The sequence below is a fragment of the Triturus cristatus genome, chromosome 9 (genome assembly GCF_964204655.1).
Source record: "Triturus cristatus chromosome 9, aTriCri1.1, whole genome shotgun sequence".
NCBI classification, from domain to species: Eukaryota; Metazoa; Chordata; class Amphibia; order Caudata; family Salamandridae; genus Triturus; species Triturus cristatus.
In genome coordinates, this window is record NC_140592.1 from 1,020,181,655 (window position 1) to 1,020,208,389 (window position 26,735).

General features: G+C 45.9%; 1 protein-coding gene across 7 annotated transcripts in view; it reads right to left on the minus strand.

Annotated features, from left to right (window-relative positions):
• FLVCR2 (FLVCR choline and putative heme transporter 2) overlaps positions 1-26,735 on the minus strand; it is a 612,292-nt gene that overhangs the window by 39,008 nt on the left and 546,549 nt on the right. The gene's annotated exons all lie outside the window — the stretch shown is intronic.

Consider the following 26,735-nt stretch of genomic DNA (forward strand, 5'->3'; position numbering starts at 1 on the left):
CGAGGGCATTGCTGAGCGACTTGGGCGCATTACATGATGAGGGGTGCTCAGTGGCGGCAGCCAGGCGACACATGGCAGCGATATCTGTCTTTGCCCAAGCTAGGGACAAGGGGGATCCCACTGATAGCTTTACAGTCAGGAAGGCTTTGAAGGGTTGGCAGCGCATTCAGGGGAATACACCCGATTCAAGACGTCCGATAGGAATGGAACTATTAGCCGCCCTACTGGTGACTTTGGACGCCGTTTGCACGACAAAGGAGGAAGCTTTATTATTCAGGGCGGCCTTTTCACTAGCATTATATGGCGCATTTCGCACTGGGGAATTGGTCGCCCAGAATAAGCAGGATGCACAGGGAGGCTTACAGTGGGACCATGTGAAAATTCAGGGTGATGCCCTATTAATATGCATTAAAAAGTCCAAAACTGATCAAGAGGCTCACGGTGAAGGGTTAGCTTTGCATAGAGCACATGGCAATCCATGCTGCCCGGTAACACAATTGGAAGCCTTTTTGAGTCAGAGATCTCCTTTAAGGTGTGGGACTCTATTAATCCATGCGGACGGTACGCCTCTCACCCGGTTTCAGTTTAAGAGGGTTAAGGACATAGCAATTCAGCGGATAGGTTTGGATCCTGTGCGCTTTGGAACTCATTCGTTTAGGATAGGGGCGGCAACCGAGGCAACGGCGAGGGGGTTACACAGCAGCAATGTCAAGAGAATTGGGAGGTGATCCTCCAATTGTTATAAACGTTATGTGTGGCTGCACATGTTGCAAGTGGGCCGTGTGCACTGTACTGATGCATGTCTTTTTGCTTAAACTCTATAGTTTCTCGAGCCTGTCACGCAGGGGGGTAACTGGCATCGGAGCATCCACAAGCACAAGACGGATTTGCAACTCTGCCAGCATCAGGAACACAGGTGGTTTGGATTATTGGCCATTCCTATGTGACACGTTTGAAGGCATTTTTCTGTTCAGGGAACTACAGATACAGTTCTACAAACATGACATGCCTTATACGATTTGCATAATGTATTGTTTTCCAAATGTATGGTTTTTGAGACTGTCACGCCATATATCTTTTCTACAAATTGTACATTTTGAGACTATCACGCCGTATGTATCTTTTCTACAACTGTAATTTTTACCCATCATGTCACGCATGCGTCACACTCATCACGAATCACTGTTGATTAGTTGTAACTCTGTTCCTTCTAGGTCTCAAACCCTCCTAACATTTAGTTTTGTAATTTGGAACGGCTTGCTCTTCTTTTATACCCGTTTTGGTGAGCATTGCTGATGTGTTTATTGCGTTTTGCTTTTTGTAAATCGTATTTCTTCCTTTGATCTACATCTGAATATGGTCCGTTTTCATTTCTCTCTGCGTTTTCTCTCCTTTTTCTCAATTTTATGTCAACACGGTTACCTCACCACCTCTTGTGGGTCTCTATACAGAGAAAAAAAGTCACTGAATACATGTACTTTCCACATATATAGGGTCTCCACATATTTCCTTCGTTTCTCACTTTTCATTATAATCTGCAATGTAGTGGCCCATATGAGCCGTTTGCTTTTTCTTTATTCCCTTTTGTTTTGTGTCCTTCCCAGCCCTGAAGAGTCACAAGTGTATCACGTTGTGACGAAACACGTGTCGGATGGTTTGTTTTCACTCTGTATTGATCTGGATTAACATATATATAAAAAAATCCTTGCATATGATACACCTGATGTCGACCTCCATAATTTCGAAAACACGGAATGTTTGATATCTGTTCCATTACTTATCGGGTACACCTAAACCATTATTCTAACACGTGTGCACAGGACCTTACTGCTAGAAGATAGAGAGGTTGTTTAGGTCTCCTCATTTGCAGACTATCGCCCACGGGTGTATCGGGGGACCCGTGCTTCTTAAAAGACGGTGTCCATTTATCAACTGTAGGGAATGCTATCCTATCGGAGAATCTGCTGGCGTGGTTCTTGGGCTTGAAGAGCAGGACATGACTTCCTAGTTAGCCTCAGGTGGGGGGGAGGGGGGGTGGGCAGATAGTCTGGCAACTATGCTGGCCTGTGACAGTAAGGTCATGATTGGTGAGCAGTAAATTTAAGGTCCTTAGGGGCGGCGCCATTTCTTGAATGGGGTCACCCAAGGGGGAGGGACAAGTCGTCCCTCCTAGAACTCTCCAGGGGCAGTTACAGCCGATGTGGCTGTATGGGTGCAAGGGGGGGGGGGGGGGAGAGTTACTCTTTTCCTAGGCTGGTTGGCCACCCCGCACGTGCACAATGGCGCCAGTAAAGGGCGCAGAACTGCAAGAGCCCCTGATGGAGATAGTATACAGGGCGTAAGGGGGTAACTGGGGGGAAGGGGGGGGGGGGGGGAGTACCCTCACGGTGAACGGGCCCTCTGCGCATGCGCACTCAGGCGGGAGGGCGGGGTTTAATTGATAAGGATCTCACACCAGTTATTGACCTTGGGTAGGCTCAAACATGGATACGCAGAAAATGATTGCCATGATGATTATGAATGATGTTATGCTTAGATTCGGATAGGAATAACTTGTATTAGAGTTATGTTAAGGATAGCCATCTGAAATCTTTTCATGTCAAATGTAATCAAATGTCAATTATATGATTATCTGCGTAATTTTTTGTAAAATTAATATTCACTGTTTGATTAATTTTGTTAATAAATACGGCCGGGGGTTATCTAGGACCCACTTTTCCAATTAAACTCTTCTTCCTAATATCCTGTGGGTCTGAACAAGGGAGGAGGGGGTATAGGTAGTACCAGGCCATATAGAAAGGTGGGGCCGGCATCGGACCCGCCGATAATATGACGGTCCTGCCGGCCCCCGACGACTCAACGGAAGCGGGCCTGTCGCGCACAGTAGTGACGCGACAGGCTCGCCATCCCCCCAATGGGCGAACCAGGTCGTGGCCCGGAAGTGGAAGTAATCACTTCCGTGTCACTCAAGTCGCCAGCTCCCGCCCCCTCCGAGGGGCGCATACTCGCCCCGAATAAAAGGCTGGGGAGCAGAGGAATCTTCCTCTTTGCCCTCCGCGCTCCCCAGCCTTGTCGTGCGACCTCATTAGGAGTTTGTAGTGTTAATATTTGCCCACCCACCATCCCCTAGAGCAAAAGCTGTGTTATGTACAATTGTCTTCTTTTTCATCCCAGGTTGTGATGTGTAAATAACTTGTTTTTTCCAAAATGTTCTTTTTTATATTTTAAAGTAAGATTGTCGTATTTTAGTGCGATTCCGTGGTCAGGCGGTAAGGTCATGATTGGTGAGCAGTAAATTTAAGGTCCTTAGGGGGCGGCGCCATTTCTTGAATGGGGTCGCCCAAAGAGGAGGGACAAGTCGCCCCTCCTAAAACTCTCCAGGGGCAGTTACAGCCTTTGTGGCTTTATGGGTGCGGGGGAGGGGGGAGTTACGCTTTTCCTAGGCTGGTTGGCCACCCCGCACGTGCACAATGGCACCAGTAAAGGGCGCAGAACTGCAAGGGCCCCCGATGGAGATAGTATACAGGGCGTACGGGGGTAACTGGGAGGGTGTGGGGGGGTGTGGGGGGGGGAAGTACCCTCACGGTGAACGGGCCCTCTGCACATGCGCACTCAGGCGGGAGGGCGGGGTTTAATTGATAAGGATCTGACACCAGTTATTGACCTTGCCGTAGGCTCAAACATTGATACGCAGAAAATGATTGCCATGATGATTATGAATGATGTTATGCTTGGATTCGGATAGGAATAACTTGTATTAGAGTTATGTTAAGGATAGCCATCTGAAATCTGTTCATGTCAAATGTAATCAAATGTCAATTATATGATTATCTGCGTAATTTTTTGTAAAATGAATATTCACTGTTTGATTAATTTTGTTAATAAATACGGCCGGGGGTTATCTACGACCCCCTTTTCCAATTAAACTCTTCTTCCTGATATTCTGTGGGTCTGAACAAGGGAGGAGGGGGAATAGGTAGTACCAGGCCATAATAACAGAAGCTGCAGTGGCAGTGGAGACGGAGGCTCGGTCCTGCGGGGTTCCCTCCCTCCCACACCACCCAGCTCAGTCTGAGAAGCGACATCTGGCAACACTGCAAGAAAAGAATGAACAGGCAAGAATTAAAGTTCCCAGGATTCTATGCACATTCACCCCTACCTCCCTCTTCCCATCTGTAAGGAATAAGGAGGGAGCAGCGGAGCGCTCCCTCTCAACCATACTCGGTTCCTTTGGCAACCATTGAGATCACAGGCCTAGTTTCTTCAAAAGCAGGACCTCAAAATAAAAATTGATATAGGTTGAAGGATTCCGCTCCGGTCGGAGGCAGGGCACTCGGTTTCAGGTTGCAATGGCAGCCATATCTCTCAGCGTCTTTCAAAGACTGAAGCCGGCCATGCCTTCAGCCAGCATCTTACCAAACGTAGTTGTCACCGTGCTGCAGCCACTACACCAGCCACCACCACTGCTGCTGCTGTAAACAAGCATTGGCATAGCCAATAGGTCTCGCTTTTGGGACCTTATAAGTATTTAGTTATGCAACTGTTGCATGGCTAAACACTTATAAGGTCCCAAAGGCGAGACCTATTGGCTATACCAATGCTTGTTTTAAAGGGGGCCTCCAAACGGGTCTCTATCGGGCACTGTTTTGTGCCCTGGTACAGGCGTTCCGTTTTTCCAGGACTGCAGTGACAGAAGGCACATCGAATGCGCACCTGCTCATACACTACTCACTAGTGGAGAAGTTACGGCATTACTTCATGCCTTTAAAGAGTCATTTTCTCTCTCTGGTTTTCCCTTGTCTTTTTGAAACTCGGGAGCAGGAACATTGTCCTGGTGTCACCGGGTTTCGGTGGAAGCTTTTTCAATATTATATACGAGCCATAGTTGCTGTTTATTTATCTTATGCAACTAACAACCATTGACAAAGCCAATAGTCCTGACTTGTTGTAGGTACGATGTTACTTGTTGAGTTATATATCTAGATGCAATGACCGAAACAGCAAAATATAAGTCGGGCTGCACACTATTCTAAGCACAGACTTTTAGTTTGTGTTTTAAGCCACGCCCTTAATTACATTGGCCACGCCCCTTTGAGAGAGACCCCCCCCCCTCCTTTTTTCATCCCACTTAAAGCCCTGCCGTCATGCCTCTAAAGCTCGCTGTTAAGTTGTCTCACGCGATATAACGAAGTTGAAAGGCGGCTGCAAGGAGCGAAAGTTGCAGCGCTAGGAGAGGGGCTGAAAAGGCGGGTCCTGTTCGGCATCCAGTGGGGCGGGGTCATAATTAGGCCCCGCCTTTGTTGTTGAAGTCACGTTGTTCTTCACTCAGTTTTGTTAGCAGCCAGGAAAAGTTATGGTTGTCCCGAGAACAGCGTCTGGTAACGGAAAGCAGTTCTGGTTTTGTCCCTCGTGCACTTTTATTACGGGGCTGCTTGCTTGATTGACGAGGCGTGTTGGGAAGAGCTTGCCTAGAGGCGGAAGGATATGTCAGGCAGTGAGTATTTGACGGAGTCAGGCAAGCAGGGATAATATGAAACCCTATAAACTGCAAACTACGTGCACGGCGCCAGCGTTTGTTGAACGTCCTTTTCCGGCTAGCAAACGATGCAATTGTGTTTGTGAAACACTTTTTGGATCCAGATATGTGGTGCAGTCACTGTATGGAATTCGTGGTTGTATTTAAACGTGGGTGTGTTGAGAAAGCAGCCAGCAGTAGAGGCGGGTTTAATAACAAGCGCGGCCCCGGCGAGCCTCGCATACAGGAAGGGGAGTGGCCACGTGAAGAGAGAGGGGGAGCAGGAGGTAAGCCCGCGAGTGGTGCGGAAATCACACGAAACTACTTAGAAACACAAATCCGCAAAAGTGAAAGCAGGCTGGCTGGCAAGTGGTGGGCGATGTGCGCGCACCATGACGAGAGAGGAAAGCCATATGGAGGCCTCTGCTCGTCATTGTGCGCGTAACCGCACGCCCGTCGCCTGTGCACGCGCCAGTGGGCTGAAGCGCTTCCCCAAAAGTGGATTGCATGGCGGCACGATGCATGTGATTGTGCGCGTGCTCGCCATGCAATCCACTTTTGGGAGCACTTTTGGGAGCCCCTTACTAGAGTCTCGCATAGCGATTGCTACGCAATAGCTAGGCGAGATCTAAAAAGAGCCGGGCACGGTGTTCGGGAAGTGGGGGCACTGGAGGCGCGAAGGGAATTTGTATGTTCCTTCCACAAAGCACGTGGTGCGTGTGTGTGTTACACTGGGAAAATTTTACCACGCTGAAATAATTGCGGCTACCGTCTGGGGACACGGCAAATGGATCTTTGCAAAACAAAAGCATGACCAGAGATGCCACAAAGAAACGTCACCAAATCTACTTTCTCTGCCGGATACAACTCTGTCTGGTTGTCTCCCACAGGGATATGCACGTCACGATGGAGGAACCCACAAGCTGAATAAAAATGAAATATTCATTCACTTTACTACGCCACTGACACGTTAATGCGCAACTGGGACATACAAACATTATGAAATGAAACTTAGTAGTCAATGAGGACTAAATAAACTCACGCTACTCTGTGGACTTGGATATTGGGGGTGGGGGAGTTATTGCTCGAAGCAGACATCTGGACTAAATAAACTCACGCTACTCTGTGGACTTGGATGTTGGGGGTGGGGGAGTTATTGCCCGAAGCAGACATCTAAGTGTCAACACGAGAAAAATAAGGAAAAGGAACAGCTTTGGCTAAACATCAAGGGCACGTGCCCAGAGTGGTCATCATCGGTCACAGGCAGTCTCTTCAGTAACTAACTACGGAGGCAGAGCCATTCCCCTCTGGGTACCATGTTTCCTGGCTTACCAGGGGACTTGTGAGTGCACTCAGGAGGCCTGGGAATGAATGGGCACATGAACCAGAGTCCCAATTCATTGGGCCTCTGGGAATGGGCCTGCATCCTCTAAAGTTGCATTTACTTGTTGTCTAGATCACACACAACACCAAATACGGGGGCACGGGCGTAAGACAGGGATGCCAGCTGTGAAACACCCAGCAACACCGACGGCGGCCTCTACACCCACAGATCCAGCAGACAATGCAGTGCCGCACTCCCAGCTCAAGTGCAGCCAGAAGCGTGGACACATCATCTGCGGGCCGGGCCTGGCTAAGATTTTTTTTCTGTCAGTCCTCAAAAATCCAGAGTCAGCTAGATTCGCTGGGTCTTGCACCCGAAGAGCGCTGTCTTGTCGTCTGCGGTCTTTCGGAATCTGGCGGAGAGGAGGGCGTGGCCGCCTGCTTGCCGCCCTCGATCGAGTCCTCGGGCTGTCACAGTTGTGATCTCCGACCCGAGAGTTGCTTGTGGTGAATGAAGTATTCTGGGTTTATGAATTGTAGCCATAAAAGCTTCAAAAACGAAAAGGCGCAGGCAGCTAATAAACACAGGATGTCGCGTTTGGGCCAGTTGTCGCTTTGGGGCAGTGTTTTCATCCATTGCTCCTTTGCGTTTGACTGTTCCACCTCAAGTATTGGCAATACCGAGAGCCTGCACGCATTGGGGAAACAACGCCCTGCTTCGCATCGCTCAAACGGTGCCTTTAGTGAGGCTAGGCAAGCTGAACTGTAAACACAGTTCCAAAGGGGTACATGTGCGATATTCACCTGCTGACCTTACACAAGGCGAGGCGGGCCAGACAATGCACAAAAGAAAATGTGTGAATGAATGGACACGTGAGGCCAGCGTACAATAACTGGGGTGAGATGAGTGGTTCTATAGAGTGGCTAGTGTATAAAGAGAGCGAGAGCGTTGAAAAAGCACTCCAGCAGAGACGGGTGAGGGCAGAGGAGGCAACTGTCCCCAGAGACAGACAGACACCCGGCAAGAGCCGAGCTCAGCTCCCCGACCCCCACCATCTCCGAGCCCAGTTCTCTCCGTCCGCGAGAGTACATCAGCAAACTTCACCAGCGGCCCCCAGCGTCACAGGTGCCGCCATGTGTGAGCCCATGAACAAGAATGAGACCGTGAGGAAGAAGCACATCGGATCGGGTGAGTAGCATATGGCCACTATGGCACCACGGTCGTCCACTGAGCAAAAATGCACAGTCAGTTGAAATGCGGAGCTGGTTCGGGTTACGCGCTGTGTGTCTTATTACCAGATCCATAACTCGCGCCCATTATTTAAGTTCATATTTCTGACAAGACTGTGACGCATTGCTCCTAATTTATTATGTTTCACGGTGAAAGTTGAGGTAGCACACAATACTTACGAAAACAAACGGGACAAGACGGCTTGGCAGTCAGGCTAATTTCGTCGTGGAAGTTCAGCCACCAGGTGACTTGTGCAAGACAACAGACAATTTTAGGCCACCGTTTCGAAAAAGTTTTGGAAAATAGCATAGTACCCAGTGTGTCGTGGGCCCTAGTGCAAGGAAGGAATGGACCCCCCTGGCAGCTGTTTGAACGGTGAAAGATAGCGATGATCAGGGTTGAATGCACCCTCTCCCCCCCCAGTCCAGGTGCCACTGCACCCGGTACACTATTGGAAGCGACGTCCTTGGCTTTGCATAAAAGCCATCTTTTTTCCCACCATGTCTGGAGACAAACTTTCCGTGGTCACAGGATCTGGCACTGTCCAACGCATCGCGAAATATTTGCACTTATAAGAACATTGTGTGCTGCTCGCTGTCAGCTGGAGAGTCACACAAACAAGGCCCCAGGGGTTCATCTTTTATTTCCCTGCACACTAAACTCACTAAAGAGAGCAAAGTTAAAAAAACAAGCATTAAAAATGCAATAGATCTCACCTTTCATTAAGTTAAAGCCATTTGCTTTGCTATACAATAACACTAGCAAAGCAAATGGCTTTAACTTAATCAAAGGCTAGACCTATTGCATTTTCAATGCTTGTTGATATCTGTAACGGGGGATTTTCTTTGATATTCATAAGCAGTACAATATAATATCAAGCTCGTCGCCTCTCTCTGGAAGGAAGGGAAAATGAATCCCTAGTATTGCAAACAATTATACTGAGAGGATTAACTCACTAAAATCTCACTGGAACCAGAGTCAATGTGTGGTTATTTTTGGGAAAACGTACCAGTTCTGCAAAAGTCAGTGAACAGGATGGGGCAGGAGACATAGAAGTGCCAATCACAGCTTTGTATCTTGTTGTACGTGTCTGGCATTGCTTGAGCTCTACAGGGTACCACTTGCTTGCCAAACATCTACTTACAGGAAGATGCTGGAATCTGATCCTAACCACCATTTAACAGTATTAATCCACTAAGAGCGGCTGCATCTCCAATCTACGGTGGGGAGGAATTAAGGGTGGGGAATGAAGCCTGCTTCAAAACACAATCTGCCTGTAATCATCAGGAAACATGTATCCCAAACATAGCCAGCGGCAACCTTATCTGGTTCTGAAGTCAAAGCAGTGGACACTGGAAATTAACTTGACCTCACCTTCAGAGGACAACATGGGGGAGGGGGCCAAGTGGTGGCTTGATTATGAGTGGATGTTTCCAGGTATAAATTTAAAAGCATGGAGTAGAAAAAGTGTAGCCCACACAAGGCAGTGGAGAGCATAGGGGAAGACAGAGGACAAATGAGAAGTATAGAGATCAGGGAAGGAGCGGGAATATCTTCGGGCAGAGATTAGGACAGATTAAGCCATGAATACCTCTGACAAACCCTGAAATGGACCCATGTGAATGACAACAGTACACACTATTGAATAGACCCTTCCATGCGTCTTCCAATCCACACTCCCACCATGATCCTGGAAGAAAGTAGCAGACAAGGATTCAGACTCAATATAGCAGGGGGTAGGGAAAGGGAAACAATCTAATTTTGGACTATTCAATGAGACATGCCCAGAACTCTCTCCACGTGACTGGTGGCATGAGACAAACCCTGCACCTTGATGAAGAGCCAAGCTGGCTGTGTGCTTCATTGACGGGTTCAGGCCAACCATCAAGAGCCAACTCTGTTTTTAGGGAACTTCCTGCCCATTGCTCTCGGCTTCTTCCAGAGATGACAGAATTATTGTCCTGTAAAGTAAGGTTACATTCCTGTTATGCTAGGTCTCAATTGTGTATTTTCTATAAATTTATGATTCCCAGTATACTCTGCACCGGGTTACCCCAAACCTTTTGCCTTCCTCCTCCTCCTGTTTTGACTTGGTTTTTGCTGGTTTTATGACTCTTGGCACTTTTTCACTGCGGACCAGTGCTAAAGTGCATATGCTATGAGTCTAAAAAGTAATGACATTTGGTTCCTCCATGATCGGCATATATATATTTTTTAATCTGTTAATTAAATTGCAGAAAAATTACAGTTTACACACTTTAGGCATTGTCGAGTGCACCTATGTCCTTCTTCCATCTGTCTCTAAGGTCGGTGAGGGGATCTGGAGAGTTATTAATCAGTTTTTGATAAGTCAAGGATATTGCTTTTTTTGCCATGTGATCTATTAGGATTCTGTCTTCCAACGGAGACGACTCTGGGATCGCTCCCTGCAATGCATGTTTGATCTGTATTAACCAAAAGGTTTCTGCACGTGATAGTTCATACTCTTGCTGAAGTGATGCAAATGTTCGTACCTCTCCTCTCATCCACAGGTCCCAAACCCGGGATAAGCCTATGATGTCCCATTTATCGATCCCTCAGTAGTCATCCATATGTCCTAGTTTCTCTGCATCCCATAATGGGGTGTACTGTGTGATCTTATTTGCCCATCTCATCTTCTGGGCCATATGCCACAATTGGACCGTGGTTTTGGTAGGCCCTGTTAACTCCATGCGACGCGGTGAGGTGTACAGCGCTCTCATGTATCCTCCCTCCCCAAGGATATATCTATCCATCTGGTACGCTGGATCTTCCGGCGAATGGTACATATATGGCCACCAACTGGGACGCCCAATAGTAGTGCTGTATGTCGGGCAATGCCATTCCACCATCGTACCATCCCCAAACTAGTTTTTGATGCAATATTCTCGCTGGCTTGTCTTCCCATAGTAACTTTCTTTGTTCATTTTCTATCGCCCTAAAGTACTTAGGGAGTATCGCGTGCAGCGTATTCTGTAAAACAAAAAAAGCGGGGGCGTGCCATCATTTTGAAGAGTTCGATGATCTAGCAAGCAATTAATCTTAGAAGAATGAATAATAGTTCAAAAAACGTAACAATTTATTTTTTGTATTTCATATGAATTTCAAATCATTCATCAACTCCTTTAGATATGTACAAGAAATGAAACAGGCTGTATATACAATAATATTTGCAAAACAACGACGCAGTGACAAAGTGAATAAGGTGACTCGGTGTGATAGTGAAAAAAGTGAATATTTACAATGTTATGTTCGTGATTGTCAATAAAATACACAGAAAGTTTTTTACACAAAAAGTCCTCAGCTGAATTATGGATAGGTAATAACCCTTGTATGGCACAAGTCCTGATTTATCTGTATATACAAGGAATTCCAAATAGTACGGGACTGTGGAACCGTCAACGTTTCGACCCTATATCGACCAGTTGTTCTATACAGTCATATCGGGTCTTCTTCAGGACACGGGGAGTGTATAACAGCCTAATTGTAGGTGATAGGTCAATTGTCCAACAGTATGACGTGGTTGCCGCTCAATGCCGGTCAAAAGAGAATACCAGTGTTATAGAAGGTCTAGATTCGTCTTCGTCTGTTTATTTACTCTTATTCTTCTTTTGCCATTCAGATTAACGTGCCCGCTGTGAGTCACTGACTTCAGGATAGATACTTTGTACTGCCGGAGACAAGGTCATCAGGATAAAACTTCGACTGATGTATTAAGTATATTTTCTTGGTCTCGGGGAGTCCGTCCGAAGCACGCCGGCGTGCTTCGGACGGACTCCCCGAGACCAAGAAAATATACTTAATACATCAGTCGAAGTTTTATCCTGATGACCTTGTCTCCGGCAGTACAAAGTATCTATCCTGAAGTCAGTGACTCACAGCGGGCACGTTAATCTGAATGGCAAAAGAAGAATAAGAGTAAATAAACAGACGAAGACGAATCTAGACCTTCTATAACACTGGTATTCTCTTTTGACCGGCATTGAGCGGCAACCACGTCATACTGTTGGACAATTGACCTATCACCTACAATTAGGCTGTTATACACTCCCCGTGTCCTGAAGAAGACCCGATATGACTGTATAGAACAACTGGTCGATATAGGGTCGAAACGTTGACGGTTCCACAGTCCCGTACTATTTGGAATTCCTTGTATATACAGATAAATCAGGACTTGTGCCATACAAGGGTTATTACCTATCCATAATTCAGCTGAGGACTTTTTGTGTAAAAAACTTTCTGTGTATTTTATTGACAATCACGAACATAACATTGTAAATATTCACTTTTTTCACTATCACACCGAGTCACCTTATTCACTTTGTCACTGCGTCGTTGTTTTGCAAATATTATTGTATATACAGCCTGTTTCATTTCTTGTACATATCTAAAGGAGTTGATGAATGATTTGAAATTCATATGAAATACAAAAAATAAATTGTTACGTTTTTTGAACTATTATTCATTCTTCTAAGATTAATTGCTTGCTAGATCATCGAATGCTGTGTTTATGTTTAATTGATCTATCTTAATTGTAAATAATTGTTTTCCCTACGGAACCATTGTTCATATATATTGATGAGGCCCAGGTTCCTTGGGTTATAGGGTTACCCCTGTGTGCTTAACTCTTATCATTTTGAAGAGGGCTGCCCTCTCCGAGCAGGGAAAGAAGCAGCGTCTTCCAGTGGCTCACGTTTTCTTGCAGATGCCGCGGGGGGAGGGGCAACAGGTTACGATCATAGAAAACATTTGGATCCGTTGTTATAAACATGCCCAGGTAGCAGAAACCTTCTGTTACTACTTCTATAGCCTGAATATCTCCCAAAATTGGTGAATATGTTCAGGACCCTGTGCATCGAGCGTCCAGGGGATGCCAAATACAAGAGGATGTCGTTTGCGTACAAAGATATTCTGTCCTCCTACTCATGAGACCGATGTAATCCCCTGATCAAGGAGTCCCTCCGAACCCAAGACGCCAGGGGCTCCAACCTTAGTGCGAAAATTAAGGGCGACAGAGGACACCCTTGTCTCATTCCTCTTCTCAGGGTGAATCTGCGAGATGATATGCTATTGACCACTACCTGTGCCATAGGGTCGGTGTATAGAAGCTTGACCCATGCCCTATAATTAGGACCAAATCCCATTTTTTCCAACACTGCAAACATATATGGCTATTTTATTGTGTCAAAAGCCATCCTGGCATCAAGGGACATAACCACTGCATCCTCCTGTATTGGGTCTATTCTTCCCAGCACCCCGTTGAGCCTATGCAAATTAAGCGCAGTGTTCCTACCCGGCATGAAGCCAGATTGGTCGAGGTGTACCAATCACGGAATGACCTGGATCCGCAAGTACTTTGGCTAGGATTTTTGCTTCCGCGTTTATCAATGAAATAGGCCTATATGACGCACATTCGTCTTTTGGTTTGCCCCATTTGTGGATCACCACAATTAATCCTCAGGCAGAGCTCCCCGTACTTGACTCATTGTACATGCTTTTGAGATGCGGGGTCAACATGGTGGAGGCGATTTTATATAACTAATTCGGGAGGCCATTAGGTCCTGATACTTTCCCCGATCGGATATTTCGAATCACCTGCGCTTTTTCGTCCTCGGTTATGGCTCCCTCTGTTAGAGTCAGGGCCTCTGCGTCTAGGGCAGATAAGGGCATGTCGCTCAACAATTCCCTCGCCTCCTCCCATGTTGATGGCCCAGAGTGCGAATATACTTCAGTGTAATAGGTCGCGAACTCATTAGCGATGGTTTGGGGCTCCCTGAGTTGCTCGCCATCTCTGGAGGCGAGGGCGGTGACAATTCTATTGGCTTGCTCTCTCTGATCTAGCCGGGCCAGCAGCTTTCCTGTCTTATCCACTAATTCATAGACTTTGTGCCTGGAAGCCATGTGCTGGCCGCAAGAGTAGCCAGTTCTCTATACTCTTGTTTTTATAGCTAAGGTATGGCTCCCCCCGTCTGCATTACTATCCGTTAACGTATCTTCAATATCTCTTATTTCACCTTCAATTTGTTCCATTGCTGCGTTCTTTTGTTTGTGACCAGCAATTAGGGAGATGGCCTGTCCCTGTATTACGGGCATGTACGCCTCCCATAAGGTTATAGCGGACTGGACTGATCCCATGTTTTCATCTAAATAGTGTTTTGTCGCTGACAGCAAGTTCTTTCGGATTTTTGGAATTTTGAGCCACCAAACATCTATTTTCGTTCTTCTCCCGGTCGGGGCCCCGCTGCCGAATAGACCGCCCATAACGGGGAGTGGTCTGATTATGCCCCTTGCCTTATATCGTATTTCCCTAAATTTCTCCATTAAATCGGGCAATTTGATGATATAGTCTATTCTTGAGAGACTATTGTGGGGCCCGAATAAAATGTATATTGTTGTAGTGTGGGGTTATAGGTACACCACACATCCCCCAGTCCCATCGCACTCAAGAACACAGACAGTTTGGAATTGGCTCGTTGTGTGGGTCGCAGTAGATGTCTATCTACATTGCGACTACTGCATTAAAATTACCTCCCATCAGGAGTTCTCCCTCAGGAAGCCCCAGCAACAAGTCTCCTATATCTTGTAGGGATTGTGTGTGCAGTGCTGGGGGGGACATAAATTGATACAATATTCATCACCCGTCCACACCAGGATCCAGATATTGCCACATATTGACCCAAGTTGTCGATCCATGTTTGTGAAACTTCTAAGGGAAAGGCCCTTCTTAGCAGTATACCCACCCCTCTAGAGCCGATGGTGAATCCTGCATGTGCGATCAACCTATAACCCCATTGATCTAGAGCTTTACAGGAATTACCTACGAGATGTGTCTCCTGGAGTAGAGCTGTATCAGGGGAGTGTCGTTTTATATACTGGAGTACCATTCCTCTCTTGATGCTGTCCCCCAGTCCATTCACGTTCCAGGAAAGAAGTCCCATGCCCGGGCCCTTGTCCCCATCGTCACTTTTATAATATTTGCACCCTTTAGAGTACCATTTTTTACTCGGATGTACTTTTAGTTGCCTCTGCGGAAGCCCTGAATCATCCCAGTCACCATGCCTAACTGCTGCACTGTGTATCCCAGCCTTTATCGATCTGCCTATTACAAAACTAAACACTCTGTCTCTGAACGCCTTATCTCTAGTAGCCTAATACCCTCCCTCCCCCTCCCTTCCCAGTGCAATCTTAACTCTAAACCCCGAACAACAATTACCCCCCCCCCTTCCGCCCTGCAATTCAGGCCTAGAACTGCCTGGTACCCCAACTATACAGAATGCCTGTCGCCCACCCTCATCCTGTCATCTCGCGGGAGCTGCGGGCTTACTCCACCTGTGGCCCACTCCATATTTAGGGAAATCCATCAATGTCAGGGTGATTAATGAGACTCTCTGCATCAACATGTCTCTTTTCCATTGCAATTCTCGCTTAGTTCTGCATCTGGCCTCCCCTGACCCTATTGTACTTAGCTTTGTCCATTTCATTGATCCAGGGCAAATCATCCACGTCTATTAGTCTCCCTCTGGGCTACAGGTAGCCCCGCTGGCGCTGTCCAGCCCCTTCTCGGATTCCTGCAGCGGTTGCCTGTGTCACTCACGACGTTCTTTTGGGCTACTTCCACCCACCACCCTCCAGCCCTTCTTTCGCCGCGTCTGGGCTCTCGGAAAACCAGGCCCTGCCCTCAGCCTCCACCCTCAGTTTCGCTGGGAAGATCATGGCGTATTTCATTTCTCTCCTACACAGTTCCTGCTTGATCTCGGTGAAGGACCACCTCAGTTTCTGGACCCTCACCATGAAATCCGAGAAAAAGGTTATCTCATTATTTTCATAACGAATAGGTTGCACATTCCTTGTCATTTGCAATATACTGAAACTATCCCAGAAGTTAAATATACGGCCAGGATGGGTCTGGAAGACATTCCGGGTTTAGGCCTCCCGCCCAGGACCCGATGCGCCCGTTCTACCATGAAACACATTGAAGATTCTTGGGAAGCACATAGTTAGTAATGAGGTCCTCAACTAACAGACCCACTGCCGGTCCTTCCGCCCGCTCCGATCAGCCAATCATGCAAATTTTGTTCCGGCGTGATCTACCCTCGTAGTCATCAAATTTTATCTCAAGGTCGCAGCATGTGTCCTGAAGTTTCTTTACTTGTTACTGCGTGGCCTGTGAATCTGTGTGGATACCTGCCACTGTAGTCTCTATTGTGGTCACTTTGTCCCTCGTTTTCCCCAAATCTTCTCTAAGTAAAGCGACTTCATTCATGACCGTGTCGATTCTTTGTTCTAGGGATGTTCGCACTGTCAGTATGGCTTTCATTTTAACCTTGAGAGAAGTCATGATTGGCATATTTGATTTACTAATAAGTTCCCAGTATAGGGCACTACACGTGGCCAGGGCCTGCAAATCAAATGCCTCTAGTGGGCATGCAACACTGAATGAGCTACCCACATGAGTAGCCCTTCAAACCTGTCTCAGGCCTGCCACTGCAGAGCCTGTGGGTGCAGTTTTAAAGTGCCATTTCGACCTGGCAAGTTCACCTAATTACCAAGCCCAAACCTTCCCTTTTATTATATGCAAGGCACCACTAAGGTAGGTTCTAGGTGGTCCCATGGGCAGGGTGCAGTGTAGTTAAAAGGTAGGACATGTACTTTGGTGTTTTATATGTCCTGGTATTGAAATTCTGCTAAATTAGGTTTTCACTACAGCAAGGCCCATTTCTCACATAGGTTAGCATTGGAGCTGCTTTGTAACACGTTACACGTGCAACTTTCAATTGGGAAAAGATAGGAAGCAAGATTTTGATATCTCGGACTCACAATTTAGAAAACAACTTTTAATGAAGTCTGTTTTTAAATTTCAGGTCTGAAAATACTACTTTTAGGACGTTGGTATTTTCTTACTTTATCAATTCTGTGCCTTTGCCTGTTCTTAGAATACACGTCTGGGCGGATGACAGCTGGGCTTTGCGAGTTCATTCTAGTCAGTCACATACGAAGGGAGCTGATGTGTGCCCTGCATATCCTGATTGCCCATCACCAGGCTGATAAGCCTTCCTGAGTTCCTCAAGGGTCAGCAATACACCATCAGTGTATACCTGCTTTACACTCCGCAATTCCGCAATTTTCCTTACACCAAAATTGGAGTATATGAACATGTGTAAAACAAATTCATGTTATCAAATGCGGAACCAAAGGTAAGGGACTTATCTCTGGAACGGACTGGGGTGCCACTCCTCTCTCTTTACCTGGGCTTAGAAAGTCAAATGAACTTTGGGTTGTTGTCTTGGAAATTACATCTGGTTCCTACATAAAAGAGGGGGTTTGCAGTGAGAAGTATAGGGCCTTGCAGGGACAATCAGTCACTACAGATCTGGAGACTCAGAATGGCTCTGGTCCTCTGTGTAAATAGGTTTCTCCTACAAAGATTGTTACTGAGCTTGTCTTCTCACTGTCAGTGCGCTACTGGAACTCATTCTCTTCAAACCTGTACCTTGTGACCACGCTAATTGCCCTGTATGTTGGGGCAAAACCCTCACCCACACACATCAGAGCATGACTCCTCTGACTACGTTCAAACACCACCTGGCAAAAGTTAATGGCAGCCAGGTCCATTGCTGCTCTAAGACATTAGTCCAAGAACACCCTGTAAGACTTGAGTAGTGGCTCAACCAATGCACAAGCATTTAATTAGGAGGGCAAGTGATGAAAGTAGAATCCTCAAGATTTAATTTGGTCAGGTTACAGTCAGAAGTGCAGAAGGGGCTTCAACACCAGCATGGCATTCTATCCCAGAGCGGGAAACGCAGATTAGAGCTGCCGTCAGCTTTCAAACGGGTATCCTTCTAGGATCATCTAAAAAATGGAACAACAAATTCCCTGAAACCTTTCAGGTGCTGCCACTCAAAGATAGTGTGGTTTTGCAGGAATGAATGAGGCAATTCTGTATTGATCCAACTGCTCTCCTCTCTTCTGGTGGGCATGGAAGATATCAAATGGGAACACCTTCATTAGTAGAGGAGCCTGGAAATATTTTGCCGTTCAGCCACAGCCAGCAAAGAGACGTTTCATACCAGCTCTGCAAATGAGATCACAGATGATGGCAAGTATGCATGGAGGCGGCGTTGTTTGCACTGAATTTGCTTTAACCTCGCTAATTGTACAGATCCACTCATCAAACAGCATATTTAAATAAGAATATTAACTTATGATTGCATCCTGGCGGCTGTATGAAAGCTAGGCTTGGCACATACTTCGACTCATTTTTTCCAGAGTAGATTCAGCATCAGAGTAAAAAATATTAAAACTAATGTTAAGCATAAGCAGCATACTGATTCCCTTTGCCACTCAATGCTGATTTTAAAAACTGTTGACTGTTAAGATATCAACCAATGACCAACCACCACACAGTTACTAAGGACAAACAATGCCTTTTTAATGGCAAAGTGCAGATGTCAAATTCGGCTAAAAACTGGCAGCAGTGTGTAATATAGCAGGAATGCAATACATGTCGATTTAGCACTTCCTTAACGTCAACAGAAATAGTGCTGTGTACAATAGCCCACTAAAATTAGATAACGCTAAAATCTCCCTTTTCCCAGACTACACACTGGCTGTCCAGCGTAAACACTTTTCGTTCATGGAAGTCAAAGCACAGGTCCGTGCAGTGGGCCTCACATTTGCATTGCTTTTCCAAGCCAAATGGAAAATCATTTATAATCAATGTTTCTTATTCTTTGATACGCCAGACAGTGCGTGGGATTGGCTAGACGGGAACTTCCCCAATATATTACCTGCCAGACGTTTGGAGACATTGCAGCCGAAATTACAACGTGGCCCCCGGAGTTGCAGAAAGGGTCTCCTAACACGGAGCACAGGGTCCAGTCCCCCACCTCGCCAACTGGTAACGGGCAGTAGGCAGGAGGCCCTCCACATTTCTCATCCACCTATCAGCACCAGTCCTTCCGATGAGGTGCTCTGCCTCAGGAGGAAGTGTGGCATTATTACCATCAGAGACCACGCAGCTCAGTAATGACCCATTGGGGTGACAGGATAGTGCATATGGTGGAACTGTGCCTCCGCATAGCTTGAACACGATATACAAGCCCTACAGACAGGCCACAAATGGCTCCAATGACTCTCTAGCCAGTATATAATCAGATATAGCATCAGGTATGTACGAAAGGGTGGGTTTTTTGCAAGTCCCGTGGCCAGGCCTGTCCTGGGCACTTTCACTCATCGTATAATGTTTTATTCGTGAATCGAGTAAGCAGCTTACCCCACAGACTAAAGCAGTTGTTTAAAGTGTACTATGTTGAATTCTCTTGCACAGTTTGGTCGGGCGCAGTTAAATTGTTGGACCCAGTATTGGGATAAGGTTGTATTGTTCAAATTGATGCCGCACTGTTCGATGATGATCTGGGGAATTGTGGTCGAGGGAGGTGGGTTGGGGAGGCCCTTACAAATGTTTTTGGATGATGTCGGTCGCCAAATCTTATACTATCATATCCTGGAATGCTCGGGGGATGGGAGCAATCCACAAACGGCACAGAATAGCTGCACAGCTACACCGCCGTAAAGCCCAAATAGTATATCTCCAAGAGACACATTTGATATCATCAGAAACTTGTAAATTACAGAGACGCTGGAGAGGCCAACTTTATGCAACACCATATTCCACCTTTTCCAGAGGGGCTGCAATTTGGTTACGGGCTGGAGTTCTTTTTTCCCTCAGTGAGAGTAGAATAGATGAGCAAGGCAGATATGTGTTTCTACGGGGGGCCCTAGATGGCAAACAAGTGGTATTGGCTTCCATTTTTGCTCCACATGTGGACCAGGATGCTTTCTTATCACGAGTGTCTCCGGCTCTCTCACACTGGTCTCAATACCCATGGCTATCTGGTGGGGATTTTAATGCAGTATTTGATGTGCATCTAGACCGATCCCACTCTCCCCTACCTAACACTAATGCTACAACACAAGCTGCTACCCTAACCCGATGGGCACAGGGTTGGAATCTACTTGATGTCTGGCTGTCACAACACGTTAATATGTGGGAATATTCTTATTATTCTCACCCGCATAAATTGCACACCCGTTTAGATCACTTCCTTTGTACACCAGATTTATTCCCGACCATTAAACAGAGTACTTACTTGGGCAAAGCCATTTCTGATCATAATCCCATCGAATAAACATTAAACTGGGGCCGTGTCCCCACGCCTATCCCAACGTGGTGGTTACAGCCCTGGCACTTGGAAGATCAAGTGTTCCGCACTACATTAGCTACAACCATAACCACATATTTCGAAAAAAATGAGGGCACAGCCACCACCGGATCTTTGGAATGGGTGGCTTTTAAAGTGACGATACGGGGGATCTCCGTGAGGTCCTTAGTAGGAGACAGAAGGGAGGTAGTCAGAGACATAACAGAATTAGAAGACACCTTGTAGACACTGGAAGTGGCAGCCCAAGCAGACTTGAAAGGGGAAGAAGATCTACAAGAAGCTAGGATAAAATATGCTGAAATATTAGAGTGATTAAGAAGGATAGACTTAAATGCATATACACTGCGTGCACACGCTGAAGCGGATAGGGCAAGCACATTATTAGCGCGACCGATCAAACCCCAAACAACTCCCTCTCCCATTCTAGCGATATATAATACCCAACGCGCATTGGTCACTTCCCAAGCTGAAATAAATAGGACATTTCAGGAATATTACACAAATCTTTATACGGCTCCCCCACTAGATGTAACAGAAGCAACTGCTCTCTTTCTCGGAGACATTGAACTCCCCACTATTTCGGATTCAAACGATGAGGATTTGGCAGCCCTGGTTACCCCAGCAGAGATGCTCTAAAGGCATTGGCCCATAATAAGACTCCGGGCTCGGAAGGGCTCCCTATTGAATGCTACTTAACTTTTGCGACACCATTGATTCCAAAATTATTGTAACTTTATACCACCTCACTTAGAGGGCTTGCTGCCTCCTACAACCAGAGAGGTAATAGTCACGTCCTTGTTGAAACCTGATAAGACCCCGACTGATCTCACTTCATATAGACCCCTATCAGCAAAAGCTGTGAGTTGGGCACTTTACGGTGCCGAACTATGGGGCTCAACTAATATTGATGAGCTTGCCAAGTCCGAATCTAGCTTCTTTAAAGAATTATTGGCACTCCCACAGAGCACCCCTTTAGTTCCGTTGCTAATGGACCTAGGGTGCCACACAATCAAAGACTTGGCAAAAGTACGCCCCTTACTCCTTTGGGCCCGGATTTGGCGGACCCCCGAGTTAGCTAAATACACAGAGGGTCTATCCGATATTTTATCCATCCCTTCTTGGCATAAAATTAAATGGTTGAAAGAAGTCAAAACTTTACTTATGGATCTTGGCCTTAAAGAAGCTTGGGACAATAAAACTTCTCCCCCAAAAGCAGAACTCAAGAAGCTTTATTGGAGATGGGTGATCGCAAAAAGAAACTCTAATTCTTCTGGCGGCAGTAGAACTACTGAATTCCTCACGTTTAAAGATGTAGTGAGTTACGAGCCCTATTTTGATATAATCCAAAAGCCGTATGACCGATCCCTCTATTTTAAGTTCAGGATTGGCACTCTTCCGGTTCGTGAGTTGACTGCACGTTGGAAACCGCCTTCTCAGACATCTCCATATTGCCCTTTTTGCGAGTCCTTAATTGAGTCGATCGCGCATGTCTTATTCGCATGCCCGAAATACAGAAATCCAAGAGCCTATTGGCTTACTCCCTTATGTAAAACCTTGGGAACACGTGACCACCGCATAGCCTTGCGTATCCTGAAATCAGATGCTCGACCTCTTTATGCCTGTGCTCTGGCAAAATTCTTGAGGTGGTCCTGGCTGCTGAGAACTAAAGCCCTTGCAGCCCTTAGCTAAGCTGGATGATTGATCCCCCTCTTTGTATATACTCCACTTTTTTAAATTGTCTTATTTATTCTGTCTATATGTATTTTTCTTAAATTTTTATTGTATAACTTGGGATCTACGGAGGCTATTGTACTTCTCCGGCTTGTGCCTATTTTGTACGTTACATTTGTATGTGCTTTTTAAGTTATGTTTTATCGAAATAAAGCTTATTTCAATTCAATTCCCTATCAATACTGAATACAAAATACTCAGTAAAAGTTTAGCGTCGAGACTGCTCCCCCTGCTTCCCAAATTAATACATATGGACAAATGTGGGTTTATACTCAAACGCAGCACCTCACTAAATATTCGCCGTTTACACGCCCCGGTACATGCAGTCTCTGCATCAGCGCCACTAGCGGGATGTCTGTCATTAGATGTATGTCAAGCGCTTGATACCCTGGCCGTATTGGCCATATACGCTGGCCGTATTGGCCAAGTTTGGATTACCCACAGAATACAGCAATTGGGTAAAATTGCTTTACACCAACCCCACAGCCCGTGCTAAAATCGGTGCAACCATTTCTCCTGTATTTCATGTCTACCGTGGAACACGTCAGGGATGCCCCCTGTCACCCTTATTGTTTGTATTACCATTAGAGCCCCTAGCACAACATCTGCGTCGTACTATGGCCCCATATGGCATCCCAACAGGTGAGATAACTCACTCTGTGTATCACTTTACGCCAACGACATGCTACTATATTTTAAAGATCTAAATATGGACATGCAACCCATAGCTGCTGTGCTTTCACAGTTCGGGGAACTATCCGGGTTATATCTTAATGCCTCAAAGTCTGTGGCGTACTCCTTCTAAGACACTTATAATAGACCCTATTTGCATTTTGGCCAGTTACAGTTAAAATTGGAGTCCACGGCCTTTAAGTACCTTAGAATACACATCTACAGGACCAGTGCAGACACCATAGATGGGAATGTGGTTAGAGCTATTAATTCCCTCCGTTCTCAGGTATCGTTCTGGACTACCTTGCCGTTAACAATAGCACGTCGTTTGGCTGTATCTAAAATGGTGATGCTGCCCAGGCTCCTATATCATTTCGTGAACCTTCCTGCTGTCCTCCCGACATGGATTTTCAAAACACTAGATACCTTATTCTCGTCCTTGTTTTGGAGAACGGGTCAGTATAGATTAGCCTTCACCAAAATGCAGCTTCCGGGTGCCGCAGAGGTATGGGGGCTCCTGATTTTAAGGCGTATTGCATTGTTGGGCAGCTGCAATGACTAGCATATTGGTTGGCTGGCCATAATTTATTTGAAGTAGGTTATTCTCCTGAACATCTGCAGCACGGAACACTACAAGCATTGCTATGCCCCGGAGCTGACAGGGTGCGAGATCCCCCCTTTCTCCTGCATATTGCAATGCATTATTGGAAACAGGCACTAAAATATGCAAAACTTCCTACCCCATATGCCCCAAACGTTCCACTTTGTGGCCTACCCACCTGGTGCGGAATATTGTTAAATACTAGGTTACGGAGCTGGACACAGGTCGGAACGGAGATGGTGGGTGATTAATTTCTTGATGGTAATTTGATGTCCCATGACGAGTTTGTGCATACCAACGCAGTACCAAGCACGTTATTCCTCACACACGTGGCAATCACACAATTTATTTGGAGATATTGGTTAGTGGGCCAAAAGGAGCCCCCTTCCTTCCAATTATTGCGGGCCATTCACATAATGGGTCACTGGTGACAGGTGGTTATACCGTGGACTGAGGGAACATCCGGGTACTCCGCAACTAACCCTTCGACAAAAATGGGAAATGGCACTGGCAAGGGAATTGGAAGATAAAGAGTGGGCCTTAGCCCTAGATCATCCTAAGCTGGTTTCCCGTAATTTCCGACTAAAAACAATACAGCTATTAATATTACATAGGGCATACCTGACAATACAGAAAATGTACCCTACAGCTTCCTCTGAATGTCCAAGATGTTCTCATCAAGATGTTGACTTTATCCATATGTGATTGGCTTGCCCTACATTGGGAAAGTTTTGGCCAGTGGTCTTTCCAAACTTAGAGCGCTCTCCCTGGGCTACTATAGAGGCCTGTCTTTTGGGCCTGTTCCCTCTCCCAAAGAAGGCGATTTTACTGCGTCGCTATGCGGGATTAGCCCTGATGCTCGCTAAAAGATCAATCACACAGCGCTGGAAAACCCGCACAGCACCACGTGAAGGCAAATGGAGGGAGGAGGTTCTTAGATGGGCTATAGCTGAAAGAGAGCTTCAGTGAGAGCAATATAGAGGGTTAAGGAAGAAGTCGATCTCCCTGGATTGGGCTCAGCTGTTAGAACAGTTAAAAGCAGAAACGGGAGAATAAATAGAAGGTCGCCGGAACACACTAAATGATTATATAGGTAGCGCCTGATTCCCAACTGTACTGTGGGGTGGAAATATATGTCTGTTTCCATCATCCCCTCTTGCCCCTCCCCCTGTCCCTCCCCTCCTCTTTTCTCCCACCTCCCCCCCTGTGTCAGAACAATTACCATGAAAGACTACATGCTTGAGCATGGACGATTAGATCACAGCGGCAAAGTTTAAGGGAATGTTTTTGGGTGGAATGTATTGCGGGAGGGTTTCTATGGGAGGATTAAAAGTTTCTTTAAAAACATACTTATATATGCTGTTCAGCAAGGGTTGGTTTGTAAGTACGTGCATACCTCCGCTATAGACAAAAATACGCGCACACTGATGGAAACGTTACTGGATCTGTATGATGACATGTTAATTATGGTTTACTTGTGATGTAAAATGTAAAAAAAAAAAAAGCATTCAATTATGTAAAATTTGCTTCCAAACACCTAATAAAATGTGTTAAAAATAAACTGAAATACTGCTGTGCAATCTACCAATATTTCTTCTCAATTAGTGGCTTGTAATTTGCAGAACTGCGGCACAAAATGAGCCTTACGTAAATGAGAATATATGTAAAGAAATTGGTGCACTTTGTGCAAAAAATATACTCCATAAAAATATTGTGAAATGAAATAAACTGAACACCGCGCCAAATTTAAGATAAGGAGGCAGACAGGACGTATGTTGCGGTGCAACCGCAAATACTTCTCTTGATACTGGCCTTCTATAATTTCTGCCGGTAGTGCTGGCAGGACCACCAAGAACCAAACTCCAAGTTAGGCCCATTGTTTATCTTGCAACACCCATCAGAAATAAGATGATGAAATGAAGACCCCCAATTGCAGCCTCGGGGATCCTTTTTGCAAGCAATAACAGAATAACCACCCTAAAAAGGGGGGAACTTACATTTACTATTACATATTAGAAAATGCTGCTAGTAGTTAATTCATGGCAATGGCTCCAATAGTTTTTGACTCTTCATAGTGTTCTGCAATATTCATTGAAGGCAGACATGAATCTCAGAGAGATCCTAGTTCTGAAATGGTTCAAACAAGCAAGATCAGAAGCCTTAGAGGTTTGACTATCAGCTTTCATGAGAGCAAGGAAAGCGTGATGGCTACAGGTGACCAAAGTAAAAGATGAGCTCTGTGGAAAAAAAATACAAAAACATTCCCACTACCATCATTCGTGCAATCAATGTCATCATGAGCAGAAAGCAAAGGACAGAGGCTGGCATCAGAGAGCCCAGAGAACTGGAGAGGCATGTGAGCTGTGCAAAAGACATGGATGTTCCCACCACCTTCTATAATAGAACCAGTAGGGTACAAAGGAAAGGGCACAGGATAGAGGTTGCCAACAAAGCGCACAAGCATTTATTTTCAAGCACTTGCGTGAGCAAAGGCACCAATGGAGTCTGCACTGCAACCAACTTTCCTGCTTTCAATAATGCAATCTATCCCTCAAAGTAAAAAAACGCTGCTAGAACCTCACCCACTTAATATGGTGGAAGCTACAAGCCAACCTTCAACCTGCTAGGAGAAGCAGGGACTGCGCCTTTTAACACAGATTATCTCCCAACAGTTGGCAAGGGCTGCATTTCATACTATGGAAGATGTGGCCCCTCAAGCACCTTTCTCTACAGTGCTTCCCAAAGGGAGAAGTGAGGAAAGCCAGAGTTGCCACCTTCAACCCCAGATCCAGGTTCTGGAGCAGACCTGAAATGCCAACTGAAGTGAGAAGCAGGAGTGGCAGGAAGTGAAGCTTCTAGAAAGCAAGCATTCCTGAACTATTCACTATTAAGGGCCTCATTTAGAGTTAGGCACACAGAAAACTCAGTCAAAACGCGACGGAGATCCCAGCCCCTATTACAAAAGCCATAGGCTATAATGCACTTGTAATACAGTGGACAGGACATCTGGCAAGATTGTGATGGAACAGCCCATCTGTCAAACTCAAATATGGACAAAAGGCTCTTACTTCCCCCTCTCGCATCTAAGACTTGTATAAGGACTACACAATAGATGATGATCAGACTCCTTTAATCTGCCACCGGACTTTTCCATTGAAGGCCAAGATCAGAGCTATTTGCTTATCACCACCCACACACATGGTAGTGGCCATACTGGACGACCAATAACTGCTCTATGCTACCTACGCAACACCAGATCTGCCACTGTTGGACAGCACGCTTTTAACATTTAGGTGCCGGTGACCTCCTGATACAAAGTCATTATTTTTTGCTTCTGATCCATAAGAAAGACAAATGAATGCTCTATTCTGGTAATAGTCACTCTACCAGAGAAACTCCCTGAATTTGTAAAACAGGACT